Raw genomic sequence first — 14633 nt, 5'->3', positions numbered from 1 at the left:
CTAACCTGGACATTAGGATTTGGATTAGGAGCAGGTTGAGGTGTATCTTGAGGGATTGGGGGAGCAGCACTATTTGAACCAGGCTCAAAGTCTCTCGGAGCTCTATGGAAAATGTTCTTCTCCTGCGTCCTTAAAATGTCACGTCTATTTCTTCTCCATATGTTTCCATTTTCAGTTTCCACATTGTGTGATCTTGGCTGAGAGGGATGGTTTGGAGCTAGTTGTGCTGGTTTCCAATGTTTACCATCTCTGACACGAACCGTATCACCAGGTTTCAGTGATGGAAGTGCCTTTGCGTTCCTGTTATAGTTTTTCCGGTACTTCTGTTGTCTTTGTTGTATGTTACCTGTAACTTGTGTACTTGGTACTACTTTAGGCTTTAGCAGTACTGGTGCAGTTGGCAGTTTTGTCGCTGTTCTCCTGGATATCAGCTTCTGGGCTGGGGAAGTGTCTGGATTGGGTGTATTTTCAAACAACAGCAGACTGTAGTAGAACTTACTTTGATCTCCATTGACTTTCTCCATCATGTGGCGAACAGTCTGATTGGACTTTTCTACTTTCCCATTGGACTGATGGTAGAGAGGACTACTTGTTTCGTGGATAATACTCCAGTCTCGGACGAAATCAGTGAACTTGTGAATCCGGAACTGAGGTCCGTTGTCTGTTAAAAGCTTCTCTGGGATACCATGCACAGCAAAGATCTTTGATAATTTGTCAATAACTGTCTGGCTGTGGGTATTTCCCTGTAATTCTTCCACTGCTATGAAATCACTGTAGTAGTCTGTCACTACGAGGAAGTCTCGATCACAGCATTGGAGTAAATCAGCTGCTATCGTCTGCCATGGCCTTGTAGGTATAGCATGTGTAATGATTGGCTCTTTCTGCTGTAGTCGGCGATTTTCTTGACAGTCGGCACACTTACTGATCATGTCTTCGATTTGACTGTTCATTCCTGGCCAGTACACTATATCGCGTGCTATCTGCTTACACTTGACGATGCCAAGATGCGACTCGTGAATAATCTTCAGGATCAAATTCTGCATGGCTTTAGGAATTACCACTCTGTCGCCCTTGAACACGATCTCATCCATCATAGCTAACTCATCACGTGAGTCCCAATATGGACATACTTCTGGAGGCACATTTTTTCTGTTTTCTGGCCATCCTTGCTTTATCACCTTTATGAGCTCTTGTAATGTTTTGTCATTCTTTGTCGTCTCCCACAACTCCTTCTGCCTCGGTTCGGTGAACGCTGTCAGGCCTCTAACTTCTATAGCAAATACATCTTGATAATTGACTCGGTTTAGGAGTCTTGTATCCGTTGCTGGCAAGAAGGCACGACTGAGGGCATCCACTTCTGGGACGTCTTTCCCTGACTTTCCGACGATGTCGAAGTCATAGTGTTGAAGAGCCATCCTCATTTTCTGTAGCCGTAGAGGTACTTGGTGTAGCGGTTTGTCCATAATTCTGACTAATGGAAGGTGATCAGTTTCTACTGTGAAATCAGATCTTCCATAGACATAAGTGTGGAATTTCTTGAAGCCAAAGACGATGGCTAGCATCTTTTTTTCTATCTGGCTGTAGTTCTTCTCGGTCTCGGTGAGGGCCTTGGAAGCGTAGGCGACTGGCTTTCCTCCTTGTAAAATGACTGAACCGAGTCCAGCTTGTGACGCATCGCTGCTTAGCGTTATGGGCTCTGTTGAACTGTAGTATCGCAAAACTGGAGCACTCGTCATCATCTCCTTGAGAGTTTTGAAGGCGGCTCTATGCGCATCGTTGAAGTAGAATTTGAAGCCTTCATCATTGCTTTCTTTGTTTAGGTTCCTAAACGGCTCCGTCACAGTCGACAGGTTTGGCAGGAACTTACATGTGTACGTCACCATGCCTAGTAGAGTCTGGACGTTGGCGATAGACGTCGGCTCCGGCATATCAGTCACTGCTTTAAGCTTCGAGACATCAATTTTCACGCCGTCCTTCGTAAGCCTGTGTCCGATGTATGTGTCTTCTTCGGCACACAGCTTGGTTTTCTGTTGGTTTAGTCTCAGATTTTTCTCTCTGCATCTCTTTAACACTTGTTCCAATCACTGGTCATGGGTTTCTTTGGTCGCTGCATGCACCAGGATATCGTCCATTACTATCTCAACTCCGTCAATATCTGAAAACATGTCGTTCATAGCACGCTGGTAGATCTCGGGCGCTGACGAGATTCCCATGGGCAGGCGTTTATACATGTACCTCCCAAATGGTGTGTTGAATGCGGTTAACCTCTGGCTGGCAAGATCTAGGCCTATCTGGAAGTAACCTTGGTTAGCGTCGAGCACTGTGAAGAACTTTGACCCGTCCGTCCTTGTCATGACGTCTTCTATCGTTGTGATTGGGTGGTACTCACGCTTTAGCGCTCTGTTGAGGTGCTGTGGATCAGTAGTTACTCTGACTTCCACTTTTTCATTTACTTTGTCACTGTCTTTTTTCTTCTTAGGAACTACATGAAGCGCTGAACTCCACGACGTTGGCTCACCGACAGGAATTTTGACAATGATTCCCAACTTCTCGAGCTCGTCGAGTTTAGTCTTTGTAGGTTCTCTTAGTGCTGCGGGTATGGGGCGGGCATTGAGGGCTACAGGCTGGGCATCAGGGTCAATCTGGAGACTGTAATCACCTGGGATTTTACCTGTACCATTAAAGACATCAGAATACTGCAGTAAAAGATTAGTAGTATTAACATTAAAAATGCGTTTCACCAGGTTCATACGTACAGAGTCTGCTACAGATAACAAATTAGGAACATCCTCATTGTACACCTGACACTCAATATTATACAAAACATCTTTGTACTTAACTGGTAGTGAAACAATTCCCTCTGGACATTCTGGTTTACCAAACAAACCTTTTACAGAAAGACCACCACGCTTCAGCGGGGGTTTCACACTTAAACTATTATAAGCCCTACGACCCAAAATAGAAGTAGCTGCTGCTGTATCAATACGGAACCTTATAGTTTGACAACCTTGCACCTGCAAATTGACTAAAAATTCAGTGTGCGACATGCATACTGAATTACTAGCGTAAACAGCTGAACCAACATTCAATGTATTAAATGTGTCACTAAACTGCTTATAGTTTATTTGCATATCTTGTGGCTGCTCATCTGCATACCTAACACTGTTTGATCTACAACATCTAGCAAAGTGATTTTTTCTGCCACACGCATTACAAGTCTGACCAAAGGCAGGGCATTGGCGCGGTGGATGACCACGACCACAATTACCACAGTTACTGTTACTAAAATTACCTCGACCTCTGCCTTGTAAATTACCTCTACCTCGACCTTGAATTTGACCTTGGTAGGCTTGACCTCGACTTTGATCTTGGTGGGCTTGACCTCGACCTTGAGACGGCGCATGGCTCTGACTGCGTCCCTGGCGGCCTTGTCGACCACGGCTCCTACCGCCTCCTCGTCCAAAGGCTGCTGCGTTGACCTGAGCCTCGCCGGTTATGCGCCTTGTCTCCTGCAACTGGTCATACTGGTTACATTTTTTGATAATGTCATTTAATGATAAATCATCTTCCCACAGTTTTTCTTTCAACTTTTTGTCCCTGACCCCATTACTTATTTGAATGCACACTTGAGATTCAACTGTAGCACCGAATTCAAACTGCGAGGCGAGCTCGCGAACGGCTGCTATGTAGTCATTTAAGGATTCTGTGGGACCCTGGACCCTTTGGTGGAATCTGGTTACGTATGCCTTTAATAACTTTTTTGGCTGGAAATACTCATCGAATTTTTGAATGACTATGTCATATTTCTGGTCATCTCCTGCTTCAGTAAAAGTAAAATTTTTTGCTACCTTAATCCACTCAGGACCCATGGCATACTTCAGCATACCGATCTTGACCGGGTCGGTCGCAGCCGTCTTTTCCGCTGCGATGAGGTACAGGTCAAACTGTTCCTTCCAGTCCTGCCAGGCTTGGACATGGTTGCTGCCCTGTGGTGGATTGAAGCTCTTTGGAGGCTGGAACCCGGTTGCCATGGTTACTATAAAAATACAAGGAGAACAAAATGTTAATTAACCAGAAATTCACACTAGAAAAATTGTCAAAACACCAGCACTGTCAGTAGACTGTTATAGGCTCCAGGTCACTTGGGGTAGGGTGTGTGACTATCACTGTAGTAGACACTGGCACTGTAGTGGACACTGGCTATGTCATTATAGTCTAGTAGAGCTGTCTGGAAGATCCTCAGAAATCAGCCTAATATACACAGAACCACTGGTGTATTACAACTTTTCTGGGGAGCACCAGCCGGTTATATGCCAGAAAAAACTTACACAATCATCGGCAAAATTTTCAAAAACATTGGCAAAGTTTCTCTTAAAACTTCAGCAGTTACTCATAAAACATCGGCGGATTTACTTGAGAAAAAAAAAATTATCAACTTTCTTTGATCCTACACGGCCTTATAATAACAGTTACACTGACAGGACCTGGGGCACCAGTGTAACTTTAACCAGGTCGAAAACGGCCGGCAAAAATCGTGTTTTTTTTTTTTTTTTTTTACTTGAAAATGTCAAATTTCTTCAGCATTACACGGCTATTTTAAACAACAATGTAGGCGGGACTAAAATAACTGTCACTGTCTTTGCTTACCCACTACAAAAACCTTCGCAAATTTCTCAGTTCGTTATTGTTTACATGGATGGCCATCTTGTTCCGGTGACGTCATCGGTCCGTATTTCGTCTCTGCCGGGATCGCTCACCTTTGGAAGCTTTATATCTTGGTTTCTCTGCTTTGTCCTTCACTTTTCTGTAGTTTTCTTGAATCTTGGGTCCTTATCTTATCACCTGACACCATGTTACATCTTTAGGTTACTGATAAACCACAACAAGTGTAGATTAACTTGTACATAATGTTTATTGAAGTTATTACAATGGCGCGTGGCTCTGGAGTGCGCAGAATCGGTTGCGTTCTTCTATTATATTAAGGCGGGTGCGTTCGCTTATATAACAATAGCTATCTGCACCCCACATAGCATTTACGCTTCGAGGGGGAGTGTGGCAAGTATGAGAGGAACCGTTGCTAAGCTCTCCTCCTGCGTTACTGTTACGGTACCTAGCGATGTAAACAAACGGCCGCCATAGCTGGCCGCCATCTTGACTAACGTCACATCCGCACGCCATATCCTCATTCCTTCTTACGTAGCATCTCTAACTAGGTGTTTTTCCCAGTGCTCGCTAAGTAATTTCATCATGTCGCAATCTTCAGCCTCACCTTCTTCTGGAAAGTTGAGTACCATATTCTTGTATTGTATAAATAAGCTCCAGCGGTAAAGTAACGACTTTTTATCTTTAAATCCTGTGTTTTGTGGCGGAGCTGTGCCCCGACCGGGGGCGTCATGTTGCGACGCTGCTATTCGCCTCGCATGCTTTATTTAGTTAGCCAGAACAGCCCTCCTGGTCTTATAACTAATTATCAACATTAGTTATTTAGTCTTCATTGCTAGGAATTAGTTATATTATGCCGATAGTATTCTTTTTCGGCGAACACAGTTAGCCGAACCCTATGCTAGATTGCTAGCCTAACTCCTAGGCTCGATAGCCTAAGTGTTCATGTTTACTTCTTGCATGATATAATAAGTGTTCCTAGTGTTATATTACGAAATGAAGATATAGGCATTTATACATACAAGATTCAGTGATTGCACATATGTTTTTTTCGCCTTCTAGGAAGTATACAAGGGGTTTCGGTGATCTTGGTAGTCAACTCCCTTGCCCCTAACCTAACGCTAGGGCTCTTGTATACTTCCTCACCTCCCCAGTTACCTTATCTAAGGTAATCTCCTCCCTCTGAGGTAGCCTAGGCTGCATACTAGCCCTCCTAACCTCAAATACATTCGGGTAGGTTAGGCTAGGATTTTTTCTTTCCCTTTTCCTTGCCATAGTACATGCGCTTTGAGTTTGGGACAGAACCTCAGAGTACCAGTCGTTGGCCCCCAGCTCTCCTTTAGGAGAATGTACTCTCCTTCTGGTCCCTGCTGGAGGGTGAAGGTGGTGGGGCTCTGCCCTTCCCCCTAGTCCACACTTGGTTGGGTTACGACCCTTCCTCCCTGTGGCCCAGCAACTTGTAATACCCCTGTCTTTCATGGTCTAGGAGACTAGCTCACCTAGCCTAGGTTAGGCAGTCCAAGGGGATTCTGCTTCTTTATAGTTTAGGACAGGACACTAGTGCTGTACCTACTCTGTGCTAACCTACCCTAGGCTGAAGAATGGACTCTTCCTACCTAGACAGGATAGCCCTGAACAGAATCCCCACCCCTGGGAGTGTTGGTTGGAGCTACGCTTCCCCCACTACACCCCTCTCAGGACCCTTTCCCCTCCCCCTCTATCCCTTTTGTGTTGGCTAGCCATCACACCCCTGTCCGCCGTCCTACAACTCCACCGCATGCCGGCGAGTTGTGAGTTCGTCTCGGTCCTTTCGTTGGTTAGTCCGTACTGCTACGCTTCCCGTATATAGTCGAACTATGGGATAGCATACGACGGTCGGTCTGCCGATGGAGGACCTCCCTTCTTTGAGTGTTCTTCGGTCCTCCCTTGGGCTGCCACTGGCAACAATAGCCGACTGCCGGCTCTCTGCCGGATGGAAGGTCGCACCCTCTCCCTTTCATTTGAACACTTCCGGAGGAAGAAGGGGATGGGTACTGACCATTACCCTTCCCTCTCTCTCCTCTTATCCTATCCCTCTCACTCTCAGTACCGGTCCACTGCCGCCTCCAATCTGCTGGCGCCAGCCGTCAGTATCTTCGGTATCCTACCTGTCTCATTGAATGATGTCAGTGTCGGTATGCCGTTGCCGGTCACCCACCGGCTGCCGGGGGCCATCGGCTTGCTGGCGATCTGCCATCACTTTAAGGTGTCACCCTCTCTCTCTGCCACATAGACTGATGGCTTGGAAGGGTCTCACCTTAATGGGGACTTGCCTGTGCCACCAATCTTGGCTTTACAGTGGACAGTCACTCCTTCCTCCTGCCGGCCCGGTGCCGGCAGCGATTATTGTGCAGCTATGTATAATACCCAGTACACCTATGGTATATTTATACCCTAGTCTGAAAACTATTGCGTATAGTTGTACAGTAAAATATTTCCAGCATATTCTGCGCATCCATGCGCAGTCTCTTGCTGGGACCTAATCTGATAAGGGGGCTTAGCTTATCCCTCCTTTTCTTATACACTGAATGAATTCAGCTTCCCCCTCTCACCGTACCTAATTCCCCAGAGGAAGCCTAAGCTTGGCTCATCCAGCACGGATGTTCTTCCTCCTCCCAGGGCCCATGACGGCCCTCTCAAATTAGTTACAGTGTGGGGTCACAGCAATTGGCTGGGTGGGATGCACAAGTACACTATGTGTCTTTCCTACCTCCTTTCTAGCTTACCTATCCTGAGCTTATACATAAAAGGAATCTTATATTATAAGTTTATTAACTTAATTCTAATCTAAGATCACTGTAAGTCATATTTTTATTGACTTCCAAATACTCATTTTCTCTTTCTTTTACAGGAGGAGTACGTGAAGTGTGACAGCGCCTTCTGCAGCGCTCGTCGCCCTAACTTCTACGGCCACCTGGCGGGCCGAACCCACGCCGGCTGTTCGATCTCAAAGGGAAATCTTCGCTATTGGAATCCGCAGGTCTGCACTGTATGCAAGAACCTGCTCGATGAGGCGTTCGATAACCCTCCGTCAGCGGAGGCCAGGGACATCGCCCGAGAGAAACCGCGCAAGTGGGTGCGCGGTTTCCAAAAGAACGCCACGGGACCCTATCTCCCAAACGAGAAGATGAGAGCCTTGCTCTTTCCTAAGGCATCTGCGGATGCTGTCATTCCCAAGGATGAGATCCCCTGTGTCCAACTGACGGTCGAACCGGATGTTTCGGACACTCTCCAAGGCTGTCATATCGACGAAGTGGAGAGGATGTTGGATGTATCCAAAGACACTGAAAGGACCCTGATGGCTGAGGGTCAAGAAGAAGAAGAAGATCAAGTGGAGACTCCTGATTCCGAGGGCGAGATCGCCCGCGCACCCTCCGTGGCTTCCGTCGTGGTTTCGGAACCAGTCCCCTCTACATCTGCCACTCCAGTACCTGCAGCGGTGGGCACCCAGGATACCCTCCAAGCTTTGATGACATTCCTGGATGAGAAGTTCCACCAGGGGCATGCGGACCTTAAGAGGGAAATAATGAGTATGAAAAAACAGACGCCGAAGAAGATTAGCGTCAAGGATCTTCCCCTCTGCTCAGTGACCAATCCCTGGAGGCATGCTAAACACATGCCCATCACGACCAGACGCATCTTTATCAATGACAAACTAGGCGCCATCCCCCTCGAAGAGATGGAGTTCTATCCTAGTTTTGATGCCTACCCGGACTGTTACGTCTGTCTTAAATCCGAACCAGTCTCCAAGGAGGAGACCGAACCTAGGGAGGTCATAGTGTTTGACCACTTCAAGGCTCAAGCTCTTCTGGCCAAATGCCTCAAGAGCAGGGGCTACACCAATTCCAAGGTGCCGGCCCTGAGCAAGAAACACCCGTCCTTTCTTGCTCCTCCCACCATGGTCTTTCCTTTTGCCGAAAAGGCCTTGCATTCAGTGTTGAAGGTGGTGGAGGTAGGAAAACCCTGCCCTACATTGGAGGAATGTAGGCCTCTCTCCCTCGCCCTACCTCCCAATGATAAAAACTGGAAAGACATCCAGTTAACTTTCACGGTTGGAAAGCTGGAGGCTGACATCGCTGGACATCAGTTTAACGAGAACCTCCCCAAGCTCACCGAGTACCTTTTGCGTTGGGAGCAAGACACAAAAGAGAGGCTGGCTGCCTCTCTGTCTCTCCAAGTACAGCTTGAGACAATGGCCGGGGACATTCGGGTCCAAGGCTTCTACATGGTTCTTGCAAGGACCCACCTTGCCACCTTGCTGAAGGACTTGTACAGCTTCATCAAGGCCCAGAGAGCCTGTAGAGAATTCGTGTTTGTGGATGCCACCGTCAAACACGAACCCCGGAAACTGATTTCCTCCAACATCTGGGGCAAATATCTCTTTCCTGTGGACCTGGTGAAAGAGATTGTGGACAGAGCCGCCACTGAGAACAGGAACCTTCTCAAGTGGGGCATGTCCCGAAAGAGGAAATCTTCTCAGGATGATGTTTCCCAGCCTAAGAAGAAGTCCAACAAGCCCAGACCCCAACAGCGTCAGGCCAAACGCCAGTTTCCGGCACCCGCTACTCCCCAGCTAGTGGCCCAGCCACAGCAGACCTTTCAGTTGGTCCCTCAGCCGGTGGTGGCCCAGTCACCAGTCTTTACCCCAGCCTATGAAAGGCAATCCACTACCTTTCACCCCAAAGGTAGAGGCTCCGGCAAAGACTCCTCTCGACGTCCATCCAGAGGGAGAGGAGGAAGGGGAGCAGGCAGCCGAGGTCGTAAACCCTCAGGAAACCAGAAGCAATAAACTGCTTCCGGTGGGAGGAAGACTCCGCCACCTCCAGGATCGTTGGACCTTCGATCCTTGGGCCCACAGCATCGGCAAGAAGGGACTAGGGTGGAGCTGGATAACACCACCTCCAACCTTCCACCAATTCTTCCAACACTCAACCCACATCCTGGAAGAATATGTCCTAGAACTCTTGAACAAGAAGGTGATCAAGAGGGTAAAGTCCACCAGGTTCCAGGGAAAACTATTCTGTGTTCCCAAGAAAGACTCAGACAAACTCAGAGTCATTCTGGACTTGTCCCCTCTCAACAAGTTTATTGCGAACAACAAATTCAAGATGCTGACTCTTCAACATATAAGAGCCCTACTGCCTCACAAGGCTTACACGGTCTCAATAGACCTGGCGGACGCCTACTGGCACATTCCAATGAATCACCAAGCTTCCTCCTACCTAGGATTCAGCCTTCAACGAAGACAGTATGCTTTCAGGGCCATGCCCTTCGGACTCAACATGGCCCCAAGAATCTTCACGAAGCTCGCAGACACGATCGTCCAACAGCTACGCCTTCAAGGCGTCCAGGTGATGGCTTACCTAGACGATTGGCTGGTTTGGGCGGCATCGTCAGAAGAATGCTCGCGTGCCTGCAAAAAGGTGACCCAGTTCCTGGAACATCTGGGTTTCAAAATCAACACCAAAAAGTCTCGACTGTCTCCAGCTCAGAAGTTTCAATGGCTGGGAATCCATTGGAACCTTCAGTCACACCGTCTTTCCATCCCTCTGAAGAAAAGGAAGGAAATAGCGGGATCTGTCAAGAGACTTCAAAAATCCAAACGGATTTCAAGGCGCCAACAGGAACAAGTCCTCGGCTCCCTCCAGTTCGCCTCAGTGACAGACCCAGTGCTACGAACACAGCTAAAAGATGCATCGGGAGTCTGGAGAAGAAACGCATCCATCGCTCGAAGAGATCTCAAGAGACCTCTGCCAACCAGGCTTCGCTCACTCCTAAAGCCGTGGTTGGAGGCAAAGAACCTGAAAAGATCAGTTCCTCTTCAACCACCACCTCCGTCGGTCACCATCCACACGGATGCCTCGCTAGAAGGATGGGGGGTTACTGCCACCAGCGACAAGTTCAAGGAACGTGGTCTCCCCTATTCAAGACGTTTCAAATCAACATCTTGGAGGCCATGGCGATTCTTCTTACCCTGAAGAAACTGTCCCCTTGTCTTTCGATCCACATCCGTCTAACTCTGGACAGCGCCGTTGTGGTTAGATGTCTCAACCGTCAGTGCTCAAGATCGCCCCAACTCAACCAAGTGCTATTACCCATCTTCCGCCTAGCGGACAAGAAGAGATGGCACCTCTCAGCAGTTCACCTACAAGGATTCCACAATGTGACGGCGGACGCTCTATCGAGGACAAGCCCCATAGAGTCAGAATGGTCCCTAGACGCAAGATCATTCTCCTTCATCTCCCGTCAAGTCCCGGAACTGCAGATCGACCTCTTCACGAAGAGCGACAACAACTAACTTCCTCTTTACGTGGCCCCATACGAGGACCCCAGAGCGGAAGCGGTGGACACCATGTCCCTGGACTGGAACAGATGGTCCAAGATTTACCTGCTCCCTCCACCCAACCTTAAGCTGAAAGTCCTCGCCAAGCTGAGAACCTTCCAAGGAACAGTAGCCCTAGTGGCACCCAAGTGGCCCCGGAGCAACTGGTTCTCTCTAGTCCTGGAGCTACAGCCCAAGCTGATCCCTCTGCCGGACACAGTTCTCTCCCAGCAAGTTCAGAAGTCGACTGTCTTCGCTTCATCAAGGAAAACCCGAGACCTTCATCTCATGATTTTCTCTCCCTAGCCGTGAAGAAAAGGTTTGGAATCTCGAAGAAATGTTTAGACTTCTCAGAGGAATACAAAATAAAGTCTACCAGAAGGCAATATGAGTCATCCTTGAAGAAGTGGGTGTCTTTCATCAAGGCAAAAAACCCTACGGAAATCTCCATGGATTTTTGTCTGTCCTTCTTCATTCACCTTCATGGACAAGGCTTAGCAGCCAATACGATTTCCACTTGTAAATCAGCCTTGACAAGACCATTACTTTATGCCTTCCAGATAGACCTGTCCAACGAAATCTTTAACAAACTTCCAAAGGCATGTGCTAGACTCCGTCCTGCACCTCCACTGAGACCCATCTCCTGGTCTCTTGATAAGGTGCTCCATTTTGCCTCTAGCCTGGACAATGAATCTTACCCTTTGAAAGACTTGACTCAAAAAGTGATTTTCCTTTTTGCTCTCGCCTCGGGAGCCCGAGTCAGTGAAATGGCGGCTTTATCTAGAGAAGAGGGCCAGATACAGTTCGCCGAAACAGGGGAACTTACCCTCTTCCCTAACCCAAAGTTTCTCGCTGAAAATGAACTCTCCACTAAGAGGTGGGGTCCCTGGAGAATCTGCTCTCTGAAGGAAGATGTCTCTCTATGCCCAGTGGAGAGTCTAAAGTTCTATCTTCAAAGAACTTCAGACTTTGGCGGAGGACAACTCTTTAAAGGAGAAACATCGGGAAGTAATTTGTCACTCAAACAACTAAGGGCGAAGATCACCTACTTTATTCACAGAGCGGATCCTGACAGTACACCCGCAGGTCATGATCCCAGAAAAGTCGCCTCTTCCCTAAATTTCTTTCAAGCAATGGATTTCGAAAGCCTTCGATCTTTCACAGGCTGGAAATCCTCAAGAGTGTTTTTCAAACACTATGCGAAGCAGGTGCATGAACTCAAGAGATTCGTGGTAGCCGCAGGTAGTGTATTAAAACCTACTGCTTAGTGCTGCGTAGGACAGTGAGTTATTTCGGGACTCTAACTCAACGGGTGCCTGTGTTGACCCTAGTGCGATACATAGTGATTTTAAATGCCACCTAGTGTCACGAGAGACTGTTCTTCTACATGGTGAAGTAACATAGACTTGAACACGTGTGCCACATGTTTATTTGGACATGAAGTGTAATTAAGACTTTAAAAGACCTTATAGTTCCCTTGGAACTTATGTGTGTAATGGCAAGTTCTTCCTTTTCAGATTCCACACCCTCATCTTATATTGTCTTTAGTCTATATTTGTTAACCAACAATTTTACTGTAATTTATTTACCTTATTTCATATTAACGCGAATATTTTCTTGAATAAAATAGAAATTTCGCTATCTTGTGCGTATTATTTCGCCCTACCATATGAAATACATTACTGTTAGAGAACTTTATTGCCCCTATTTTGACCTTTATTATAATTGATGTTATAATATTGCTTCTATCCGATATATACTCACCTAAAGAAAAGCGAAATATTTGTTCCAACACAAGTACTTAACTTTCCTGATCTGTCTGTGAGACTGACAAGATCCTCGTCTACAGGTGAGTTTTCTTCATCAGGTTGCTTCAAGACGTTCCTTTTGTCCAAATAGGACTTCTCTGCCAGGGGGGCAGGAAGCCATGTCATAGTTTATGCCATTGGTAGTGACATGTAACGGAGATGTCACGGTCTCTAAGGTCATCAGACCAAAGGAATATTGTTTAGAAGTCAAAGGCACTACTAAAATGGGAAAAATCCACGATACACTAATTCTCTGGTACACTTCCATCAGGACGTCATGGCTTGAGCCTAAAAAATGGATTTTGAGTGAAGCAAAAAATCTATTTTTGGGTGAGATAGCCATGACGTCCTGATGGACCCGCCCTGACTCTCTATTCTGGCCTGTCAGGCCCCTCCCTCTCTTATTGTATCATGGAGGCTGACAGAGACGCCGGAAGGAATGAGGATATGGCACGCGGATGTGACGTCAGTCAAGATGGCGGCCAGCTATGGCGGCCATTTGTTTACATTGCTAGGTACCGTAACAGTAGCGCAGGAGGAGAGCTTAGCAACGGCTCCTCCCGTACTTGCCACACTCCCCCTCGAAGCGTAAACGCTATGTGGGGTGCAGATAGCTATGTGGCGTGTCAAGCATACGTCCCTTGTTATTATACGATACCCTAAAGGGAAACCTTATGGGTACTCGCACCAGAAGTTAGAATTCTGTGAAACCTTTAGTTTAATTCTCTGGTATATCTACTGTAGTCATATATACCCTAAGGAAGCTACTGAAGGAACCTTCCATCAGGACGTCATGGCTATCTCACCCAAAAATAGATTTTTCGCTTCGCTCAAAATCCATTTTCAGGGTCAACAATACTTTTGTTAACACAGTTAAACTTCCCAACTAAGTCTTTTGGTCTCTCTGGCCAATCCCTTTGTATATAATGTTTAGTGTCTTGTCAGCTATCCCATAGACAAAGGAAACACATGTGCTTTGTGCAGCCTTGTTGCAAACCAAGAAGCAAAGAGATTACTTTTAGGTCTCCAGAAATGTTCCATTGATGGATTTTATAGTCAACTGCAGACAACATTGTCTCCATAGTTTCATAACTTTCACTCATTCCATGGGCGTGAGCAATTGGAACAGAAGGTAATTCGTTACCATTATGGAGAAGAACTGCATTTAATGTATCCTTTCCAGAAGGATCTTGTGGAGTGAGGACGTGCTGAAGAAGTGCTCTGTTGAAATTTAACAACAATAGTGGCAAGTTAAAAGTGAAAATCGTTAAGTTAATAATTTCTAACATCATTAAGTTATGTAAATTGGAATCAACGTCATTGGAATACTAAATAGTGCAAAATTACAAATTAATAGTTGATTACAACTGGGACACAGGTAAGAGTTACCAATTATGGTTTTCCCGACCCATTTGGACTTAAATATCGTGTAAACTACAAAAATGTTAGGAGCCATTAAGAAAATTAGAAGGAAACCTCATGAAAAGACTGAAACAGGAAAATCAGTTGAAGATGAAACAAATGAATTTCTACAGATAATGAAGAATACATCATTATATGATAGTGACAATATGGAGGAAGGTGCCTGTGGAAGAAGTGATGAATCAGCGAATGGATCGTTGGTCACCGTGGAATCTGATGACACTGAATTATGTGAGCACTGCAAGACTGTCGTTGCCAATGATGGAATTTGTTGTGATAGATGTCAAAAATGGTATCATTTTGAAAACACATGTTCTGGATTAATAGAAAATTTATCACAAGCCCACAGAAGGCTATTGTGTAATGAACATATTTATTAC

This window comes from Palaemon carinicauda, chromosome 5, assembly GCF_036898095.1.
Source record: "Palaemon carinicauda isolate YSFRI2023 chromosome 5, ASM3689809v2, whole genome shotgun sequence".
NCBI classification, from domain to species: Eukaryota; Metazoa; Arthropoda; class Malacostraca; order Decapoda; family Palaemonidae; genus Palaemon; species Palaemon carinicauda.
Note: the sequence above shows the minus strand (reverse complement) of the source record.